The sequence below is a fragment of the Engystomops pustulosus genome, chromosome 7, assembly GCF_040894005.1.
Source record: "Engystomops pustulosus chromosome 7, aEngPut4.maternal, whole genome shotgun sequence".
Taxonomy (NCBI): domain Eukaryota; kingdom Metazoa; phylum Chordata; class Amphibia; order Anura; family Leptodactylidae; genus Engystomops; species Engystomops pustulosus.
In genome coordinates, this window is record NC_092417.1 from 71176458 (window position 1) to 71200566 (window position 24109).

A 24109-nucleotide genomic window follows, 5' to 3' on the forward strand; every position below is an offset into this window, starting at 1 on the left:
GCTGTCCCACTCCCTACTCCGCAACACAGTTGGAGCTGAGGGAAAGAGAAAGTTAGACTGCTGTGGGGGAATAAGGGAAGGTAAGTAACAGGCTTTTGTTTAATACCCCAGAAAAGGGAACAGGAGCCCACAGGAAGAGGTTGGAGGACAGGAGACTACAGGAGAAGGCTGGAAGACAAGAGGCCACAATAAGAGGAGGCTGGAGGACAGAGGGCCACAGGCCACAAAGTTTCAAAGTATACAGAGTAAATGTATAATGTCTCTGTAGAAGAATGACGCAAATTATGTTTGCTTTCGTCCTGGAAGAGGGTAATTGGAAACCCTAAACTTGGCCTAAGGCCTCTTTTCCACGATCTGTGTTGAAAACTGCACAACTTTGCTCAGTGCGAGTTTGATTAGATTTTGGTCCCAGTGTGTTCAGAATTTTTTTCATAGTTCATTGAGCGTTCAGTCCGAGTGCTATGCAAAATTGCAATTTTTGTAGCAAAAAAAATCAACTTTCAGTTGTGTTAGATTCTCTGCTCTCAGCTACTTCCTGGACACTCAAATGCCCAAAACTGCCCGCTGTAGGATGATCTTTTTTTTTTTCATGCACCCATGGACTTAGATGTACAGGATATGGACTTAACTTTTGACGCATTGAATCCATTGAATAGCTGTGTAAAAGTTTTTAGTGTGAGTCCAATGTGATGACATATCGTATTGGATTCGCATGAGAACAAAAAACCTTGTGTGTGTATTAAAGCTGGAGCAGTTTAAGGCCACGGGCACAGAACCGCGGTCTGTCCATGAATCACAGACTACACTCACCGGCCACTTTATTAGGTACACCTGTCCAACTGCTCGTTAACACTTAATTTCTAATCAGCCAATCACATGGCGGCAACTCAGTGCATTTAGGCATGTAGACATGGTCAAGACAATCTCCTGCAGTTCAAACCGAGCATCAGTATGGGGAAGAAAGGTGATTTGAGTGCCTTTGAACGTGGCATGGTTGTTGGTGCCAGAAGGGCTGGTCTGAGTATTTCAGAAACTGCTGATCTACTGAGATTTTCATGCACAACCATCTCTAGGGTTTACAGAGAATGGTCCGAAAAAGAAAAAACATCCAGTGAGCGGCAGTTCTGTGGGCGGAAATGCCTTGTTGATGCCAGAGGTCAGAGGAGAATGGGCAGACTGGTTCGAGCTGATAGAAAGGCAACAGTGACTCAAATCGCCACCCGTTACAACCAAGGTAGGCAGAAGAGCATCTCTGAACGCACAGTACGTCGAACTTTGAGGCAGATGGGCTACAGCAGCAGAAGACCACACCGGGTGCCACTCCTTTCAGCTAAGAACAGGAAACTGAGGCTACAATTTGCACAAGCTAATCGAAATTGGACAGTAGAAGATTGGAAAAACGTTGCCTGGTCTGATGAGTCTCGATTTCTGCTGCGACATTCGGATGGTAGGGTCAGAATTTGGCGTCAACAACATGAAAGCATGGATCCATCCTGCCTTGTATCAACGGTTCAGGCTGGTGGTGGTGGTGTCATGGTGTGGGGAATATTTTCTTGGCACTCTTTGGGCCCCTTGGTACCAATTGAGCATCGTTGCAACGCCACAGCCTACCTGAGTATTGTTGCTGACCATGTCCATCCCTTTATGACCACAATGTACCCAACATCTGATGGCTACTTTCAGCAGGATAATGCACCATGTCATAAAGCTGGAATCATCTCAGACTGGTTTCTTAAACATGACAATGAGTTCACTGTACTCAAATGGCCTCCACAGTCACCAGATCTCAATCCAATAGAGCATCTTTGGGATGTGGTGGAACGGGAGATTCGCATCATGGATGTGCAGCCTACAAATCTTTGGCAACTGTGTGATGCCATCATGTCAATATGGACCAAAATCTCTGAGGAATGCTTCCAGCACCTTGTTGAATCTATGCCACGAAGAATTGAGGCAGTTCTGAAGGCAAAAGGGGGTCTAACCCGTTACTAGCATGGTGTACCTAATAAAGTGGCCAGTGTGTGTATATATGAGCTGTTTTTTTATGGACCGACCATAGTGCAGAGGATATATATAGTTACATATGATCCAATGAGTGGATTATTCACCGCCAAAACAGCAGTTCTGAATTGTAAGCATGACTACAGTATAGCTCTTGTTCCATGGGGAAGAAGGGACTCCTTGCACCATAGCTCACAATGAAGCTCAGAGTTCCATTATTTGCACAGTCATCAGTCATGTGAAATCCGTTCACTGCACAAACATACAATGGTATCTATATGGCTACCTGGACACAAACCTGGTCAATCCATAGTATCTGACTAGTACACAGGTCTGTTTCTAAGGACTACGCACAGTGGACAGTTGTTAACATGCTGATGCTGCTGTTTAGCCAGCAGATGGGGACTCTTTGCATCATATTTCATTATCCACTGCACTGTGCTGGATCTGTGGCATTTGACTGGCACACAAGTTCATTTTCACGGAGTGAGAACATTCTTGTGCAGCCGGCCTTATGCATTAGTTGGTGCACAGCATGTAGGACACTTTTTGATTTAAAATGCCTCCAAAGTTCCAGTGTGTTTTAATAGTATAATGGAAAGGCTTGTTACTGTTCTTTCCCTTTGACTTGTTTGTGGTTTTGGCAGAAAAGTACAGAAAAACATGGACATATATGGAAGGCCTTAAAGAGGGAAGCCACTTAAGGTCTACTGGAAAGAAAAATGGAGTTTACTGATTACTGTGCCTTGATCATTTCAATTTAGCCCCTTCATCTCGCAGGGCAGCCTCATCCAACCACACAGATTGAAATGGTTTCTGCTGGAGGATGATGTGACCAGACTAGTCTATGAGCCACCGTTTATGGATAAATACTATTAGTTAATGAGTAAACACATGATTGTGTATTAAAAAGTTTAAAAGCGGTGCTGGCGAATGCAAATACCTCTGTGAAGAAAAGCCTGGACTCAAAACAAAAGTAAACTATTAGGGAAGGGGACAGATGTGCTGTTCATGTGTATGTTTCACATTTGATGGGCCACACTGAGAGTGCAGCAACCCAGCAGCAGTGTGAGTAGGACAATGTCAGGATGGATATATTTTCATTTGTAAGAACTTTTTATTATGCAGTAAGGAGCTCTATGAACGGTCCCAAGATTCATTACTATCTGTATCCAAAGATCAATTGCAGATTCTTCTGAGAATAATATTGTATTTGTCTTCCTGCACTGATAACATGAGTTCTTATTATCGGCACTTATCGTTCTGAATCAACATCAAGCCACCGATTATAGCATTCATTATCACTTATTTGGATCTAGTTGTTGACTCTTTACAGGGTAGGAACACCCAGAGCTGCAGGTGTCTGCGTCGCCTACTAAAGCTCTAATGTCCACGGGGTCCCATGCATCTATTGCTAGGGATATAAAGTATCTGACAGGTGCTCTGATAAAACTGCATCAGGTCCATTTCAACCACACACCACTCCTATTCATGAATACATGCGCGATAAGGCCACTTTTAATGGGTATTCTGGTCATCTTATAGGGGTTTTCCTACAAAAAGCACTTATTCCCTAGTTACTGGATATTTTGTTTTGAGTAGTGAGCCCTGACCAGCTTCATTAATTTGGAACTGCCAGAGATGGTTGTCTAAGTTTGCCAATCCTATGGAGTTAGGGGAAAAAGTGATCCGCATTCTGATTATTGGTAGGGGTTCCCTCTCATGTGTTTATGATCTGTGAAAAACATAGTAGTGCATGCTCTATTTTTTTAGCAGATCGGTTTACACGGTCCATTCAATTAACGTCTGTGGCCACATCCATTAAAATGTGGTGCATATAGTGCAGACGTGTACCGTTCTTCCAAAAAACTGGTGGCACGCAGCCATCTTCCCATAGAGAGAGTTTTGTAACATTGCATCAGTTATGTGTAATTCACAATCACATGCTATGACAGACGGGGCAATAAACAGGCTGGAATTGGGTCCCACACACAGCTGCCATCTCTCTCTGCTCCAAGACATCCATGTGATGTCACTCTCTCTCCACAGAGACTGGGAGAGGGAGTGAGCAGAATAATTCATACTCTGCTGCTGCAGGCTCCACCTATTCAGTAGATGTGAAGATGAAGCATGGAGAGTCTGCAAACAGTACAAAAGGAGGTTGCAGGACTGCTTAAACACTTCATGAACATCTACAAGGCAGTATAGGCACATCTGTAACTTATGGAAATGGAGTGGCCAATCCCTTTAAAGTCTATGTTCTAGGTATGGAAAGAGTTGGTCTTTAGCCTTATCTGTTTGAGTTGAATGGACCTTGGAAGGCTTCAGAAACTGCAGGAGCAAGAGCAGAAAAAAAAGCTCACATAAACAGTTTCTTGTTTTTTTTTTGTTAATTAATATAAGTAATAATAAGTGTATTAAAAGTTTACCTTAATTACCTGCTCTATTCATTTCACAAATAAGAAAATTGCTTTAAAGGTGGAGTTAAGGAAATCTATAATTAAAATCAAGCATGATAGACCAAGGTCTAGATCCAGACACTTTGACTGTGGTAATTTTCTAAAATCAACTTTTAAAAGACTGTGCGGGACCTCTCCACCCATGTGCTGAAATCTCCTCCACTGCGCTGAGATTACATCAGGCAGAAGAAGTACTGAGGAAGTACTGAGGATGAGACTGCCTGTGAAGCTAAAGCACGTTAGGGCTCAGGTAACACCCCCAAAGCTCCTATGGAGCATTAGCATAATTTTGAAAGTTTATTTTAGAAGGAAGAAGGCCATGGATAACAAATATGAGTATTACCACATTCACTCAAGAGCATTTATTATCCATAACTTTTTTTTTCTGCTGCTGCACCTTGCGCTCCATATTTATAATGTGTTGGTGGCAGAATTTGGTTTATTCTAGTGGGATTTTAGAATGTGTTGCAAAATTGCAAAAAAGCTATACAATTTGTGTGCCAAAAAAACCAGCAACAAAAATAATAATATACCCGATTGTGGATCTATAAGTAAGTGCACCTGGTCAATCATGTTTGATTTTAATTGGTTGATTTCCTTTTAGCGAATTTTATTTTTAAATGCAACGTGATTCTAAAAGTTTTACAAAACCAGACCTTCCATTTTAAATCTCTAAAAAAAAATCTGGAAACTCTACAATATGAAGCAAAAAGCACTTTGTGTGCTAAACGTCCTGCGCTTACATCAGTGAAAATACATTAAAGGCTTTCATCGGCCTCCATAACATCCTGGTTCACTAATGTGTACTGATCGCTACAGAAAACACAACTAGGTCAGGTAAAGGAGAGAAAAGATTTTTTTCTTTTTTGGTACCTTTTTATACTCAATGTTTGTTTTAACTGTACTATGTAGTAAAGGGATCTCATGTTTTTGTAGAGCTGTAGTACTTCTTTAAGAAAATATTACATTTAAGGTTTCTGGAATATTGGGAAGTATTGGACATAGAAACTTATAACCGCTGTAGTTTTGCTTATTACCACTAGGGGCATTAGTAGCAGATGTATTGTTGACAGGTTATAACTGGATATTTTCAGCAGGGTGCATGGGATTTGGATAAATACCACACACTACTGTGTTACTGTATTATGATGTTGATATTCGATACAGAAAATTGGAAAAGAATGATCATGTCATTTTTTCAACCCGCAGGACATCTGCAAACTTTGAATTGATACAGATTTCATGCAGATTTTTGCTGGAAACTGCATGTGGGAAATCCATATGCAGACCAATATCAAAGCTGCAATCCACATAAGAATTAGCATGACATTTTGTGCAGCTTTACATAGTTTTTTGTACTGACAATTCACAATGTGTACAGTTAGCTTTAGTGCTCATTCAAATAGCCGTACTGGGGGCAGTGATCTGGTCGCATATACCTCTGCAACATCCCCAACCGGGGACTAGACTTTTCTTGGGGCCTGGAGGCAGCCGGGACACAGAATACTGGAGTGGCTGGCGCTTGTGGCCTTGGCACGCTGATGTCACAGTGCTTGGTATGGGGACTGGAGGGCTGTCCTACAGCCTGGCAGGTCTCAAGCAGGTGGTGTGTGCAAGAAAGATGGAGGGAGAGGCTGAGTTACTGGTTCTCCTTGGGGCAACCCCTTAGTGTTTGGGTAATGGATGGGGAGCCCGTGGTGGTGATACAGCCGTAACCAGGGATCAGACGGAGGCAACGTTGTGCAAAATAACTTGCAGTTCTTTATTGGAACAATTGCAGGCAACGGGCCGAAACAATCTCAGAACAGATGCCGGATTGTTGGAGATTCCGGATTACTGGAGTGGTCATGGAGAGTGATCCTCAGGAGTATAGTCTCTAGCCTGGTAGTAAGTACAGGATGGGATGGGGCTGTGTCTAGATGTGGATGCTGTAGTCCTTGTCCTTCAGTGTTTGTATCCACCCAGAATGCACTAATCGGCAAAGATGCAAATAATTCTTCTGCTCTATAGCAGAGTGCCCTAGGGGAGCTAACTTAACTCTCCAGTCCAGGTAGGTTGTAGCAGCAGGGTGGGGGGTCCATAGGAGCCCACCATGCCCAATGATGTCAGTCATGCTCACCAAACTGGTTATTGAGAATAAGTATTTAATCATGTTTATCCACATAGTCATTGACACCTACCAGCTACACTTACAAGCCACAACTTTATTTGACTCGTTCATATCTCAGTGGATACCTGGGAATCTCTTAATACTCATATGTGGCTCCCTGGATTTCGAAGCTATTCCTGCAGACAATGTTGAGGATATCTGATGTGCAAACTGATTTTCGAAGAGATTTCTGGAGCCAAGTGAACTGTATACTGACACGAGACTCGGTCAGCAACAATATATAGATTGCTTGCATTTACCTGAGTAACATCCTCCATTGTATCCCAGAGCTGCGCTAAATATTTTGCTGGTGTAGTCATTAGTGGGAATTTACAAAGCCCAAAAGTCTTGCAATATTTTCACACAATGGGACTGAAATTCCTTTCCTTGTATGACAGTTTTCTGGTGGACAAGGCAGTAAACGAAATCTACCACTTGCGTTGCAGTAATTTAAACGAGATATACTTACCTGTCAGTGTCTTCCTTTCACATCCCGGCACATATCTTCCTTAGGCCGGCGACTCACATGGCGTTTTGAACCCGTTTTTGGGCCGTTTTTAAGCAGTCCGTTAAAAAACCCATGCATTTTTGACAGATTTTACCAATTATTTTAATTAAAACTGGTCAAACTGGTCATGCACCCGATATCCAAGTGGTGCATGTAAGTGCATGGGCTTGCAGCACAATTTGAAAGTTAAATCCTGCACTCAGTCCGATCAGTCGGATCGTCTGACGGCACACCCCCTAATTTGTGTCGCATGAAAGCCAGCGCAGCCGCACCAAAAAAGGATCATGTGTGCCAAAATCCCAGAGCAGACACTAGTTAAATACCTGTCCAAGCCTTGTACGCCCCGAAAAAGCCGAAGAGTTCGACAAAAGTGAGCAGAGGCGCCCTTGGTAAATGAGCCACAATATTGTGGCACAGCAAACTAGATCAACTAATAGGTGCAAAGTACAACTTAACAGTCATAGGGTGGTGGCACACGTAGCGTTTTGAACCAGTTTTTAGTCCATTTTTAGATTGTTAAAAAAAACAGATGCATTTTTTTTCAAAAAAACTCCTCCGTTTTTGTCTCTTTTTAATTAAGTTAATTGGGAAAACCGGACAAAAACGCACTACTAAATACTGACTAAAAACGGGTTCAAAACTCCATGTGTCCCACCACCCTTATACTGCACCAAATTAATCCTCCAGCATCAGACACAAGGATTAATCTGGTGCAGCAGAGAACTGTAAAGTTCTACTCAACACTGGTCTAATGTACAACATTTTAATACATCTCCCCCATTACATTACTAACCCTAACATTACTATTATCCTGAGTTTCATTGTGTATTATGGTCCAGAGCAACTTTCCCAATTCTCTATACACTTACTCACCTTAAGGGATACATTCAGACGGCTGTCTGGGGGATGTACATATGGGCGCAAATTTGCGGCACGCTACATGTGCCACCTCCCTATGACTGGTAAGTTGTACTTTGCACCTATTAGTTGATCTAGTTTGCTGTGCCACTGTTCCGCTCCGCACATTGGAAAAAGATAGAGCATGCCCGTGTGTGCGGCCGTGCAACGCTTTTCTCTATGGAGTGGGGAGGGGTCACAATATCACGGGTTATGGAGATAAAACATTTATTTAATTCTTAAAGGTTGGACTTGATGGACTTGCGTCTCCTTCCAGCCTTATATACTATGATACCTCTCCAGTGCACAGTGGTATGCCCGCCCGGGGCTGTGTGAATGTACCCTAAGAGTAAAGCACCATTCTAAGCGTCATACTATTTGGTTACTGACCCTTTACATCAGGAGTATTAAAAATCTATTACTATAAATTAGTTGCATTGAAATGGCCCTTATTGTACAATGTGGATGAATGGGGCAGGATAAGTGCACAATTTACACATCCCTGTCCCCAGTTTTTTTCCCCCTTTTTGTTTAATAACTTTTGTTAAGGTTATTTACCTTTGTTATGTACCTTTGATCTAGGACACTGTGTAATTAATATGTAGCAGCCTGGCCTTTGAAGTGGGTTGAGCTCTTGTCACATTGTGCAGAGCTGAGATGACAATCTCATGCACTGGAATTTTTTACAGTGTAATCCTGTTGTGGGGACCATGCATATATTTCTGTGTGTATACAATGAAGGCATATAGTAAAAGTCTAAAGCTAAGGTTAGTTATTGCTTTTTAGAGTCCTGGATTAGAAAAACACATGGCTCACTTCATTCGGATACAGTGCTAAACACTACCTGTAAACTAGTGTGGTGCTGTTTTTTCAAGGAAATCTAACATCAAAATCAATCATGATAAACCAGGGACCCTTACACGTAAATCCAGGCACAGTTACAGTGGTAATCTTCTTATACTTGCTATCCATGGCCTCCTTCCTTCTAAAATCAACTTTTAATATTATGATAATGAGACTGAGGGGCTACCCTAGCCCATCTGTGATATGGCTTTAAAGATTGTTACATCTTGCCCTCCCCCAGGGGTGTAACTACAGTGGTAGCAGCTGCTATTGGGCCCGCAGTGTCGGGGGGGGGGGGGGGAAGCACTTCTGAATCGACACACTAAAGAATGGAGGATGTGCACCACTATACGTATTATGCTGCACATGCTCCACACTACACCACATGAATCTGCAGCTCAGTTAAGAAATGTTAGGGGAGAGGAAGCGGACAGCAGAACAATAGGACTAGGGTACATTCATACAGCCGTACCATACTCTCCTCCCAGCATTCGCACCCTCGCGGTGAGTAAAGGGGTGCCGATGGAGGACCCTAGAGCTGCCTTACATGACCGCCTGCCGTGTCTGAAAAATCGGAAGGTGTCCTAAAGGTGAAAATGAGCCATGTCCTTAAGGGATTAACAGTTGATAGGAATAACACCTATATGAAGACCACCACAGTCACAGTGCCTGGATCTATGATTAAGTGCCATGGTTTATTACGCTTGATTTTGATGATCTATTTTCTTTAAAAGAAGCACAATAGTTTTATAATCCTGGACCCCTAAACTTTAAACTGCAGCTCTTCTTCCTTAGGTTATCCATCAGCAGCAGCCAATGACAGACTGTTGTCGATGTTCTCAGCAGATGAGGGGCGAGTGTGGGGAGGAGAAGCTTATGTGTTGTCATTGGGGGAATCTGAGCTTGTGTCAGTGGAGGAGGGGGTAAAAACCAAAACCAAAAAATAACATTGATCCAACATTGATAGCCTCACACCTCCTACAATTGGAGCTTCACTGGATTCTGTATATACAATCCCAGACAACGTTCATACCACTTGTGAGGACTATTATGGTTGTTTCTTGGTATATGCATTACAATTGGTTTTATCTTTAGGCCTCTTACACATGAGTGTGTACATATTGGTTGAACTTGATGGACAAGTGTCTTTTTCAACCGTATGATACTATGATAAACTATGATATTACAGGCCACAAACAACGGATCTGAGGTCTGCTGTTTCTGGTCTGTGTGTCATCAGTGTGTGAGGGGATATGCCTGGTTGTAACTATTATTTATGCCTAGAGCCGGGTATTGTCATTTGTTAAATTTGTTTGAGGTGGTCGGGAGGGGGTACACCATGGTTTTGTCTACCTAGTGCTCGAAAATGCCTTGCATATCTTTATAGAGGTAGGCACAAATGAGATATGAATGCAGCCTTAGTCCACCTAATTAGGCTGGTTTGGATCCTTGCTGAGGTAAACAGCCTAGACACCAGACTGACACATATCACTTATGGCTCTTTTACATTGCCATTGATGTTCAGTTTCTCCAAAAAAAAATTTTGAATCTTTAAAGGAGTTTTCTCACGAAAGAAAATTCTCACATCTGAATTCCCTAGTGATGTTAAAACAATAAAGATCATTTCAACCCCTTACTTTACAATTTTACTCAGTTTTATTTCTATTTTAGTCCCTATCACTCTCTACTGTATGCTGCTCAGTGTAAGATTCCAGGGAGTGGGCGGGGCCTCTCTGAACAGACACATTACTGTATTATCCATTTTTGGTTCTGTGGGGTTACAATGTGGTTACATGATCAGGGTACAGGTGTAAATACACTTTCATCTGGCTTCTGTACTAACACACTGATGCATAGAGAGAGAGAGAGAGATGAGCCAGATCAGACATGCCTATAACATACAGGCTGACAGACTTTTACCTTGTGAGCCCTGCTACATCTCATAGATCTGTGCCTGCCTCCTCCTTCCCCATGGATCACGTATCTTCTTGTAGTTTGCAGCTTTTCTCTTCTCACAATCTCCTGGCAGGATGTGTCTCTGAGCTTCATGCAGGGGGCGTGGCTACAGACAGACAGGATAGACTGAAATCTCACCTGCACGGTGAAAATACCAATCCAAGATGGCAACCTGACCCAAGTCAGAAGTTACATGGTCGTGTCTACTGAAATTGTGTACAGCAGGACTGATAGAGACAGGTTGGAATTATATCTGTGAAATGCTGCATTTTTGTTGATAACAGTGAATTAGAGAATGTGTTATTTTGTTATCCTGAGTACATATAAGAAACTTGTCTTCATGGGGAATACCCCTTTAACATTGCTTTGAAAACCTCACACCTGTTTTTTCAGCCTCATCAGGGAGGCATCCGTGAGCCACAGATGTGAAAAACTACGCCAATGTGAAAGAGCCATAAAACTGATACTGTGTAGTAAACTAACAAGTTTGCACTACATGTGCTGATTATGTTTCAACCAACATCATAGGGCAGTGGTGGCAAACCTATGGTACGGGTGCCAGAAAGGGCACTCCAAGCCCTTTCTGTGGGCACCTGGCCATCGCCCCAGCACAACTGACAGCACTCAAAGAATTTTCCTGCAGTTCCAAGCAACTTTAAAGATGCTGCTTTCAGTCATATTTTAAAGTCATACTTACTCGGCTACTTGGGACCGTAGGAAGAGGGAGAATGTGTAGACAGGGCCTAAATATCTTTGTAGGACCTCCTGCTGGCCCCACGAGTCTCTGGGTACAGAGGGACACTGGAAAGAAGCTAAAATGATGAAAAATTTTCCTCCTTCTTTCTACTGTGTTGGTGTCATCAGGAGGCCAATATGATTGAACATTGTTGAAAAACAGGGAGCAATAAGTTACTGCTTTAATTTTTGGTTGGCACCTCATGATAAATGAGGGGGGTTTGGGGTTGCAGTTTGGGCACTTGGTCGACAAAAGGTTTGCCATCACTGTCATAGGGGATACAAGTGTAGCAAACCCATAGATGTCATTAGTATCCAATCCGGACCGACCCTATGTAAATAAGAATGTTTGAAATCATTGACATCAGGAGAGTAAAACAGTCTTGCAGATTTCAAACAAAGTAAATGAGAAAGAATTATTCATCATTTTCTATGAAAGATGTGACTGACCCTTATAGTAAGATTGTTGTTTGGACCACAAGCCACACCATATATGGGGTAATTTTAAATGTCAAGGTTGTCTGCTGATGAGTCTCCGCTGTAGTGGTCATTTGATGGAGAGGACAATCCCACTCACTAGTGAGCTTGATCTTCATCATTCTGCTATTATATGTTGCTTATTTTTCATTTTCTGTTATAGCAACTTGAGAACTGACTTCTTCTACAAATATATCCAGTTTAATTTAGGGAGTTTTTAGTAGTTTTTAATTTGAGTAGTTATCCAATGTAATCTTCTTAGAATTAGTCAGCTTTACATCTGATAATGCCTAGCAGGTGGTATAACTTGCAAGGGCGCAGTCACGCCCAGTGCTTTAGACCGGCGGCACACGTGGCGTTTTGAACCCACTTTTGGGCCGTTTTTAAGTAGTCCGTTAAAAATGTTTTTTGAAAAAGTATCTGGACTGCTTAAAGATGGCCCAAAAACGGGTTCAAAACGCCACGTGTGACGCCGGCCTTAGAAGGAAGAATCTACCTATTGACAACCTAAGAAGAGTCCAGTATTGTAAACAATACATTATAGTTGAGGGGCCTGGTAAAGCAGCTACATGTTATGTCCAGCATCTGTATTATGAATGGTACATAAAGGTAGAGGTGGTACAGATCGCTGCTTGTAAATTCGCTTTGGCTGCACAATTATTTGTGAATTACCAAGGAATGTCATGCACAGTAAAAGGAAAAACAATACAATCTTTACTCTATCATATTAAAACTTGAGAACTGGCCTATGTGTTTCATACGTTGCAGCCCCATATGTACAGAAATGGGTTTATTGTATTCATTATTTGTTTTAACTATTAGCCTCAGATTATTTAAACATCTGTAGTAAAAATAAGTTTGATCTCAATTAACCCCTTTAAATGCAACACTCTCAGACCCTAAAGAAAGGGCACACATGCAGTGTATTTTTTCGCACAGAATCGCAGGTGGGAAAATTTTGTGGAATATGGTATGGGGCACACAATTTCAAATCCACTGAATCTCCATTATCTGCAGCTGATGAGAAAGGAGAAATTCTCAGCAAAATCCGGCCCAAAAGCCACATATTTAAAAAATTTGGATTAGGTCTAATGGACACAACCGTTGTTTTGGGCCTTGTCCTGGCAGTTATTTCAGCAGCTTGCACTGGTAGCACTCATTTACTTCTATGCTATCATGCATGAGCCTGGGCCGTAAATTATATTGCAGGTCCTGCTCCTAGGCCAGGTTGCCCCTCAGGCAGCCTTTTTCATCAGTACGTGAGCCGATCTCACACGCTAAAGACAAATGGGACGCAAATAAGGGATCACGGTTTGTATGTACGAGGCCATGTATTCTGATTTAACAGCGAACGGGGTATAGAAACTGTTTTACAGAATTACCAACGTAGAGCAGCATAAAACCTTTCTTTTGCAAAAAAATGTGATGATTGTAATTAGAGAACAGAAATGACTGTAGCACAGAAAATTATTATAACTAAATTTTCTGAAGGTTACACCTGTTGGTAGGAAGTGCACAGGTCTTTGCTGTGAATGACTTTAGCACATCTGCAGCCACATGCCATCACTGGTCTCTCTCACTGCTCTGGTGGGATTATGTCCACTCTTCTTCCAGTCTCTTCCACAATTCGGTGACTGTCGGGGGTTTCTTGGCCGTACATTTGTCACCAAGGATTTTCCATTGGAGTTTGCACACATATTTATCTGAAACCAAAGACGTTCTTCCTAGTGCAAAGTCAGACAGAAAATTGACACTGCCAATTTAATAGATCTGGGCCAAAATGTTTCCCATCAGATCCAAATAAATGAAACTTGCTTTCATCACTAAAATGAACTGTGGACCACTTCCCTCTGTCCACACAACATGCTCCTCAGCATAGGCGAGTTTAGCCTTTTGATTCTTTTTGCTAATGAGAGGATTGGTTACTGCAGAGTGGGCTTTCAGGCCAAATGTTCTTAAACATTGTCTCATCATACATTGTTTCAGATCCTTGCCCTGTTCAGTGCTGAAGTAGCTAGCTATTCCCATAGACCCATGCAGATTCTCTGCATTATCCTGTCCTCTTTTGCATCTGTCTTTCAAAGCTTTCTTCATGGACTTGTACAAGTTTGTATAAATCACAGACTTGTGACCAACTTCTTTTGCTACGGCTGACAGGTTCACTCCTTTGGCCTTCATCTGGACAGCTGCTACCGAAGGGTTTCAGTCACTTTGGAACGCCACTTCTTGTTAGTGCAAATGGGAAAGAAGGGTGCAGCCACACGTTCAGTTTTTCAGATGCAGTTTTTGATGGCCAAACCAGGAATGACTTAAAAGTAGGAGGCGGCACAACATCGATTATTTGTCTCAACACATTATGATCTACACCAACTTTTGGCTCCAAAACTGCGTCTGAAAAACTGAACGTGTGGACGCAGACTTAGGGCGTGGAGCTAGCAAACAGGGGGCGGGGCTCGAGCCCTAGCGTCGCGTTAGGAACGTGATGCTAGCGGAACGTGTGAACGCGCCCTTAGGGTTTATCAGATAATTAAGGAAATTAGCACTAGGTGCCAGATATATACCAATAACTTGCAGGTATCTGAAGTGTTCTCTAATTATGAGCAGTATAATAATATAATTTACATTTATATTCTGTGATTTAGAATATATACAATTTCTAAAATAGTATTAAAATAGGATATATTACATAGGAATACACAAGAACCTTGACATTAATGAAATGGTGTTGTGTTCTCCAATTTTGATTTCCAGTGTATACTGTTTTCAGTACAAGGTAGTGTAATCCCATTAATTAATAATGCATTTTCCCAATACCAGCTTTAGATTTGTCCAAACTACAGCACCATCTAATTTTTTGGACATTTTACCCTCAGCGATGGGTCATTCAGTCAGGTTCTCCATCATGGGTGGCATGTTTAAAGGAAAAACGCAGCTCTATATTCCATTTGTAGCCAAATCCGTCAGAGTATCTACTGTGGACCAGGACATGTTAGGTATTCTTTAGGCCACATGTACAATGCTACATTTATAGAACAATTGATGTTCAGACTAGTAGGTCTTCCTTACCTGGGACAGGGGAATAAATGCCGCAGGCTAATCACTGCAAAATCACATGCAGCTAACCAGCATCACATTCCAGTCACAGCATAGAATATGGGATTTCTACAAATGCCAGTCACACTATGTATATAAAAACCTGCAGCACACAATTATTTACCGATCAGCATGTTAGCCACGGACAGCAAGTCCAACTATGCAAAATAAAGGCTAAAGGGAACCTGTCAGCAGAAATATACCTAATAAACCACTACCAATATGTTGTCAGGCAGCTGAATACCTTCCAGATCATGTTTCTTTCATGGCCAAGGATGGTGGCGTTATCCAGTAAATCAACGTGAGGGAATGTAAATTTGTATAAAGTCAAGGAGGCAGACTTTAACACCGATTTCGAAGTTTCCCTGTCTCAGAACACCTCTTCACTGTAACTGATGGTCCTGCACCCAGAGACATTGCTAACCAGATCTCCTTAAAGTCTGATGCATGATGTAAGTCACGGGAGGAGATGTTCAGAGGCAGGGACAACTTGACTTCACTGTAAAACACTCCGCCTCCTTGACTTTATACTAACAATTTATATTTCACTTCAAAGTTGATTTTTGGGGTGATGGAACCATTTTGGGCCTATGAAAGAAACATGATCTGTAAAGTGTAAAGCTGCTAGACAATATACTGGTAGTAGTTTCTGATGACAGGTTCCCTTTAAAGGAAATCTACCATTTGTTTTCATGCGTTGTGAACCGAACATACTTGGAGAATGCTGTAACTACACTGATGCAGAAACATATCTTTTTGAATCCCTGATCCAAGTGGTTTTGCTAAAAAAAAAAAAAAAAAAAGCTGGGAAAGCTGGGTGCTCCCGGTTGCCATTCATAAACATATTACACTAGCTTCTTGAACTGTACAGACAGCACCAATCAACCTAAGCTGGATGACTCATATACAGCAGCTAGGGGAAGGTGCAGCGATTGATTACATCTACCTGTTAAGGACAACACAGGGTTATATCATTCTCTGGAACATGCATAATTAGGGCTAGTTGAGGAACACTGAGTAGTCACAGGAAGGAGCCTCATTATCATAATTGTATAATTGTTTTTTCAGCAAAGCCACTCAGATGAGAGATTAAACAAGATATGTTTCTGCATCAGTGTAGCTACAGCATTCTCAAGGTATGTTTGGTTCACAATGCATGAAAACGCATGGTAGATTTCCTTTAACCTCTTAACGCTCAGCGTCCGATATATCGGACGCTGAGCACAGTGACTTAGCGCTCAGCGTCCGATATATCGGACGCTGAGCTGATGCCGGTTCGGCTCAAGATCTGAGCTGAACCGGCATCGGGAAACACGGGGTGCCGGCTGTGACTGATAGCCGGCACCCCAGTGTAACACCCGCGATCGGAGTTGTCTCCGATCGCGGGTGCTTAACCCGTTAAATGCCGCGGTCAGCGCGACCGCGGCATCTAACATGCAGCTGGGGGTTCTTTCCCCCACGATCGCCCCCCCCCTAACCTTTTCGGGGGGCGCCGATCGTTGCTATAGTAACTCTGGGGTCCGATCTGGACCCCAGTTACCTGCAAGAACTGCCAGTAAGATGGCGTCTGTGACGTCATCTTACTGGCACAGTGCCAGCCTATGCAAGTGTATAGGCTGACACTGATGATACTCTGCAATACATCAGTATTGCAGAATATTATCATGAAGAAGCAATCAGATGATTGCTTCTTCATGTCCCATGGTATAAAAGTGAAAAAGTAAAAAAAAAAAAGTTATTCAATAAAAAATAAAGTAATAAATCACTAAAAATGCCCAAAAGCCCCAAAACATATAAAGAGACATATAACTCAAAAAAAAGTCTAAATCATAACACAAACCCCACATATATAGTATCACCGCGTCCGTAACAACCCGTAGAATAAAAGTAAATCATTATTGAACCCCCACGATAAACGCCATAAAAAAAAACTGTTATAAACCCTCCAAAAATTATGATTTTTACCTTTTCAATCCCACAAAAAATGCTATAAAATGTGATCAAAAAACCATATGTACTCCGACATGATACTGGTGCAAAGTACAACATGTCCCGCAAAAAACAAGCCATCAACCAGCTCCGTAGCCAAAAAAGTAACAATGTTATGCCACTTGGAAGACGGCAATACATAAATGATAGTTTTTTCCCCACATTAGGGTTTTGTTTGACAAATTTAGTAAAACGTAAGAAAATATATTCATGTCTGGTATCCCCGTAATCGTATCAACCCATAGAATAAAGATAACATGATTATTAGTCTATACGGTGAACACCAAAAAAAAAGAAGTAAAAAATCCAGTACAGAATTGATGCTTTTCTACTCATGTCCTCAAAAAAAAGTTCCTAAATTTTCAACAATAGGTGATACAAACCCAAAAATGGTAACACTGGAAAAAGCATCTCATCCCGCAAAAAAAATGGCATCACATGGCCCCAATAACGAAAAAGCGAAAATTTTATAGCCTTCAAAAGGGGCCAATGAGGAAACTAAAATCCTGGCAGCTGCAGGGCCCTCCTTCCCTTCTGCGCCTTGCTGTGCCCCCATAACACAAGTCACAGCCACATGTGGGGGGTCTTTGTACTCAGGAGAAATTGCAGAACAAATTGTATGGTGGGTTTTCTCTTTTTATCTTTTGGAAATGTGTAAATTTTAGGGCTAAATGAACGTATAAGGGAACAATATGACCATTCTAAATTTCACCTCCATTTTGATTCAATTACTATGAAGATCTCAAGGGGTTAACAATCTTTGTAAATGCTGTTTCTGATAGCTTGAGGGGTGCAGATTTGAAAATGGGTTGGTTATATAGGGGGGTTTTGATGCTAAATATGTAAAATTTCATTCAAAACTGTATTTATCCCCAAAATAGTCAATTCTGAAAATCCGGAAAAGCGATATTCTATTTGCAAGCCGCGTGACATCAAAATAAATTATCCAAACATTTCAGAAATTATGAAAATGTAAAGTAGACAAATGGGAAATGTTATTCAGCAAGTTATTTAGGTGGTTAATCGATCTGCCTGAAAACGCAATGATTTTGAATTTCGAAAATGGCAAATTTTTCCAAAAATTTATCATATTTTCTTTTTTTTTGTAAATAAACGCAAAACTTATCTGCCAAAATTTACCACTAAAATGAAGTACAACATGTGGGGAAAAAACAATCTCAGAATCGCTTTGATAAGTAACAGTGTTCAAAAGTTATAACCGTATAAAGAGACGCAAGTCAGAATCCAAAAAATCGGGCTGAGCCTTAAGCTACAAAATGGCTGCGTCCTTAAGGGGTTAAACTGTCAGCATAGGGTAGATAGAAATTAAGATGTTGGTATGAGATGTGTGGCAGGAACAACTGGGGGTGTAAGATTGGAGAGCTATAGATCGATGATTTGTCATAATGCATGTTAGCAGTGGCGTAACAACCACCGTAGCAGACGTAGCAGCTGCTACGGGGCCCAGGCGCATGGGGGGCCCGTGATGGACGGGCAGGAAGCAGGAACTCTAGTATAGGGAGCTGAGCCGGGTACCGACATCCGAATTATAATTTGCTATGGATGTGCCCCTTGTCCCGTCCCACTACCTCCACTGCCATGCAGGCAGCATATGAGGTGGGCGGAGAGGTAGTGGGACGGGCCCGGGGACACATCATTAACAAATTATAATTCGGATGTCCGTCCCAGGCTCAGGAGCTGTCCCAATACCTCTGCTGCGGAACCTGGTGCCTGCCCCACAGACCTGACATCTGGCACGCCCAGCTCCCAACCAGTCCGTACCGCCCTCCACACATGCGGCTCTCCTGCGGCCCGGCCCGCTCGCTTCTTTTGCGGTCTTCCTGCCTCCATGCCTCACCCGCGGTCCGCCCACCTCACCCGCGGTCCGCGTCCCGACCCCACGTTCCAGCCGTGTTACGATGACCGTGGGTAAGTATGAGTAATACATATGTAAACTGTAAATGCAAGTAAATGTGTTTGTGTGTATGTACGTTGTATATGTATGTGTATATTGTATATACTGATTGGGTATGTGTGTATATATATATATACTGTATGTCTGTGTGTATGTTGTATGTTCTGGATGTGTGTGTGAATATTTGTGTGTAAGTGCTGTATATACTGGATGTGTGTGTTTATATGCTGTGTATGTATGTGTTGTATATACTGGATGTGTGTGTATATATTCTGTATATCTGTGTGTATGTGTTGTATATACTGGATGTGTGTGTATATATGCTGTATATACTGGATGTGTGTGTATATATGCTGTATATACTGGATGTGTGTGTATATATGCTGTATATACTGGATGTGTGTGTATATATGCTGTATATACTGGATGCGTGTGTATATATGCTGTATATACTGGATGCGTGTGTATATATGCTGTATATACTGGATGCGTGTGCATATATGCTGTATATACTGGATGCGTGTGCATATATGCTGTATATACTGGATGCGTGTGCATATATGCTGTATATACTGGATGCGTGTGCATATATGCTGTATATCTGTGTGTGTGTATATATGCTGTATATACTGGATGTGTGTGTATATATATGCTGTATATCTGTGTGTGTATATATGCTGTATATACTGGATGTGTGTGTATATATGCTGTATATACTGGATGTGTGTGTATATATGCTGTATATCTGTGTGTATGTGTTGTATATACTGGATGTGTGTGTATATATGCTGTATATCTGTGTGTATGTGTTGTGTATATACTGGATGTGTGTGTATATATGCTGTATATCTGTGTGTATGTGTTGTATATACTGGATGTGTGTATATATGCTGTATATCTGTGTGTATGTGTTGTATATACTGGATGTGTGTGTATATATTCTGTATATCTGTGTGTATGTGTTGTATATACTGGATGTGTGTGTATATATGCTGTATATACTGGATGTGTGTGTATATATGCTGTATATACTGGATGCGTGTGTATATATGCTGTATATACTGGATGCGTGTGTATATATGCTGTATATACTGGATGCGTGTGCATATATGCTGTATATACTGGATGCGTGTGCATATATGCTGTATATACTGGATGCGTGTGCATATATGCTGTATATACTGGATGCGTGTGCATATATGCTGTATATACTGGATGCGTGTGCATATATGCTGTATATCTGTGTGTGTGTATATATGCTGTATATACTGGATGTGTGTGTATATATATGCTGTATATCTGTGTGTGTATATATGCTGTATATACTGGATGTGTGTGTATATATGCTGTATATCTGTGTGTATGTGTTGTATATACTGGATGTGTGTGTATACATGCTGTATATCTGTGTGTATGTGTTGTGTATATACTGGATGTGTGTGTATATATGCTGTATATCTGTGTGTATGTGTTGTATATACTGGATGTGTGTATATATGCTGTATATCTGTGTGTATGTGTTGTATATACTGGATGTGTGTGTATATATGCTGTATATACTGGATGTGTGTGTGTATATATGCTGTATATACTGGATGTGTGTGTGTATATATGCTGTATATACTGGATGTGTGTGTGTATATATGCTGTATATACTGGATGTGTGTGTGTATATATGCTGTATATACTGGATGTGTGTGTGTATATATGCTGTATATACTGGATGTGTGTGTGTATATATGCTGTATATACTGGATGTGTGTGTGTATATATGCTGTATATACTGGATGTGTGTGTGTGTATATATGCTGTATATACTGGATGTGTGTGTGTGTATATATGCTGTATATACTGGATGTGTGTGTGTGTATATATGCTGTATATACTGGATGTGTGTGTGTGTATATATGCTGTATATACTGGATGTGTGTGTGTGTATATATGCTGTATATACTGGATGTGTGTGTGTGTATATATGCTGTATATACTGGATGTGTGTGTGTGTATATATGCTGTATATCTGTGTGTGTGTATATATGCTGTATATGTTGTATATACTGGATCTGCGTGTATATATGCCGTACATGTGTGTGTGTATATATGCTGTATATACTGGATCTGCGTGTATATATGCCGTACATGTGTGTGTATGTTGTAAATTTGATGTCTATATACTATATGTGTGTATAAATGTATGAATGTGTAAAAATGATTGCGCTTGTGTAAATGTGTGTGTATAAATATGTATGGGGAAGAGAAGGGGCCCCAATCAAAGGTCTGCTATGGGGCCCAGCCTCTGCATGTTAGTAATGGACAGTAACTTCAATTGTGTTTAGTTTATCATCAGTTTTTTCTTTTTCATTATATTGATGTATATGTACCATACCCCATAAAATAAAATTCAATGAAGGAGCTCTGAAAAGAAAACTTGGTGAGAAAAGTCTGCACCCCCAATAGTAGACTATGAAGACATGTGCATAAGATAAATAGCCTGGGAAAGGAGGCGCCATATTACACAGCGCTACTAGCGCCCTCTTCTACCTCTGGGCACTGTGCTAACTCGCTGCTTACACTGCATTACCTTCCGCCTGTAGGAAACCAATATATCTGTGTGGTTTTCTCCATCACCCCTCCCCCGGGTGTCTCCCCTCCTCCTCCGCCCCGTCCTCCTCCTCCCCCGGCCCGGCCCACGTTTCCCCCTCCGGACATGTGCGGCGGCTTTTTGTGTGATTAGTGGAGACTCCTTCCCTCCCGGAGGCTCCGGCCCCTCCACGTGCTGTGCCCCCGTTTTCCGGGACCCCCGTTTTGTGGGATTAGCCAGGTAAGTTGGGCTCCGGGAAAGGGCGGTGTCGGGTCACGGGAAGCAGCTGCTGGGTAACATGTGACTCCCCCCCCCCCCAACCCCTTAACTTTATATAAGTTCAGACAACTTCCTCTAATCACCCCTCCCCTTCTTATTCGTATGACGGGTTCTGGTTCGGTTCTGCTAGTCACACTATAATCCCCTCCCCCGCCTACTCTGCAACGTCGTCAAAGCTTCTCCCGAAGCTGCAGAACCTCTTTGAGAGGTGCTTTCTGTTGTTTACTCTGTGATTGACAGGTCTCTTGTTTTCTTGCTGCACAAACACGAGTGGGAGGGGAATATACTTATGTATTTTCCTATGTTTGGGCGGGTCTACCCTAAAAAATGCCCTTTCATGTTGCAGTGCTGCTGCAGAACCTCTTTTATAAGGGCAGAGTTCCTTTCATCAGAGACTGGTTCCTGTAACTTATGATTGACAGATATAACTTGTGCGGAGTCAAATGCTGGCAATACTTGACCTCATACCCCCTGCATGCTCTCTGTCATAACTGCTGCGGAACCTCTTCCAGAAGTGTGTGGATTTCCTGTCAATCTCCTTCTAATACCACAATATGGTTGGTTGACAGTTTTATAGGTTTGACTTTGTAAAAATGTTTATTCAATTAACATGGAGGAGGAATAGAGGGGGAGATAAATCCTGAATAATAATAACCCCCCCCCCTCCTTTCCGATGTTTCCCCTTGTCCATCCTACATGTAAGACGTGGAGGAAGAACGGTTGTGAGGTTTCCTAGCAACAAGAGGGATTGACTCTGTGCTCAGCCAATGATCCCTGCGTGTGCCGGAGACATTAATCCTGGGGTGTTGCAATATTGTAGTTCAGAGTTCAGGGTATACGGTGACCCCCTCCCCACTGTTACACTTCATACCCCTGGCCGCGTCACCCTGACAGCTCAGCAATGCCCCCTCCACTTCCTAAAGCAGCTTCATTGACTCCTGATGAAGTGCTGTGTTTGCACAAACCTCCAGTACTTTATCCTCCATAAAATCCCCTGAATAGCCCCCCCACCCCCTCTTAAACTCGCCCTTTTGTGTTTGGAAACTTGTAAACACTGAGCAGAAGTTGTGAGGTTGCAGCCAGCAGAAGCCTCTGTTCCTTTAAGTAGTAACCCCTTGAGTGCCACGGTATAGAAATTCAATCCTCCCGTGTGACCCGGCGTACAATGGCCGGTTATACGGATCTTCAGAACCCTGAATGTTTTGTCCAATGTGTGGAGATCAGTAGGAATTGTTCTGATGACCAGACCTGTTTGTCACATTCCATGACTTTTTATTTTCTTAGTTGTCTGAAGGCTGCAGTGGGGAATAGAATAAGATACAAATTCGGAGTACATAATGTGTATTTTTCTGGGGGTTGTCATGATTTCAGGAATGTTTAAATATGTGTTTTGTAACTTTTGCATTATAAAAACTTACCAATGTGTAGTTTTTCCTGTTGCCAGATTTAATAAGGCCGAACTGTTTTGTATTTGCCCATTAATGAAGTTGATGTGGAATCCATTATGAACCTGAAATTACTTGGTAACAATTGTAGAGCAAATAGAATGTTTGTTTTTTTACTTTTTTTTTTTTTTTGGGGGGGGGGGGGGGGGGTTGGGATGGGATGTTTGAATTGCCAAAACAAAAATCGGAAAATGTTGTGCAAATGCCAAAACACATTTCTGTTGAATTCTACCACTAGGTGGTTTGATTACTGATGGAATATTGGGGCTTATTTACTAAGGGACCACTGCCGCATTTTTGATGGGTTTTCAGACATTTTCGGGGATTGCGCCGGGGATTGAAGCGCACGCGTTCGGATTTTGGCAGATCGACGCAGTGTTTCACGCGACACTTGCATGCACCGGGAAGAAGGTGAACTCCGGCAGCCCTGAGCAAGGAAGCGACCCATGCAGGATCTCAGGCGCACGACAGTCCGGATTGTGGATTGCAACCGGACCGGGTAAGTAAATGTGCCCCATAGTGAAGTATTACTGGGAGCTGTTGTTAAACCCCTGACTGCTATATCATTTACAGCCAGGTTCAGGTTTTACTCCAATCCTAATTGTAGCATTGGGAGCCCAGTTCTCAGCTGTATTTAAGTTCCCTCAATGATTGCACAGGGTATGAGATTATGTGTAATACAGGAACCTTGAAAATAAGAGACCTAAGGTAAAATGCTTGAGAAGATCACTGATGGCAGGGACATTGCCTCATATTGTCTAATACATGGAACATTAGATAAG

The 24109-nt window shown here is 41.9% G+C and overlaps 1 protein-coding gene across 7 annotated transcripts in view; it reads left to right on the top strand.

The window, feature by feature from the left end:
* Positions 1–24109, top strand: part of FOXN3 (forkhead box N3) — a 125366-nt gene that overhangs the window by 46906 nt on the left and 54351 nt on the right. The window contains exon 1 of one of the 7 annotated variants that reach the window (XM_072116690.1): positions 21687–21843. The exons of 5 other annotated variants lie outside the window; for them this stretch is intronic. The gene's annotated coding sequence lies outside the window, so the exon portion shown is untranslated. Of the gene's footprint in view, positions 1–21686; positions 21844–22039; positions 22440–24109 lie in introns of those variants that run through there. One more of the 7 variants, XM_072116693.1, reaches the window with a different exon arrangement.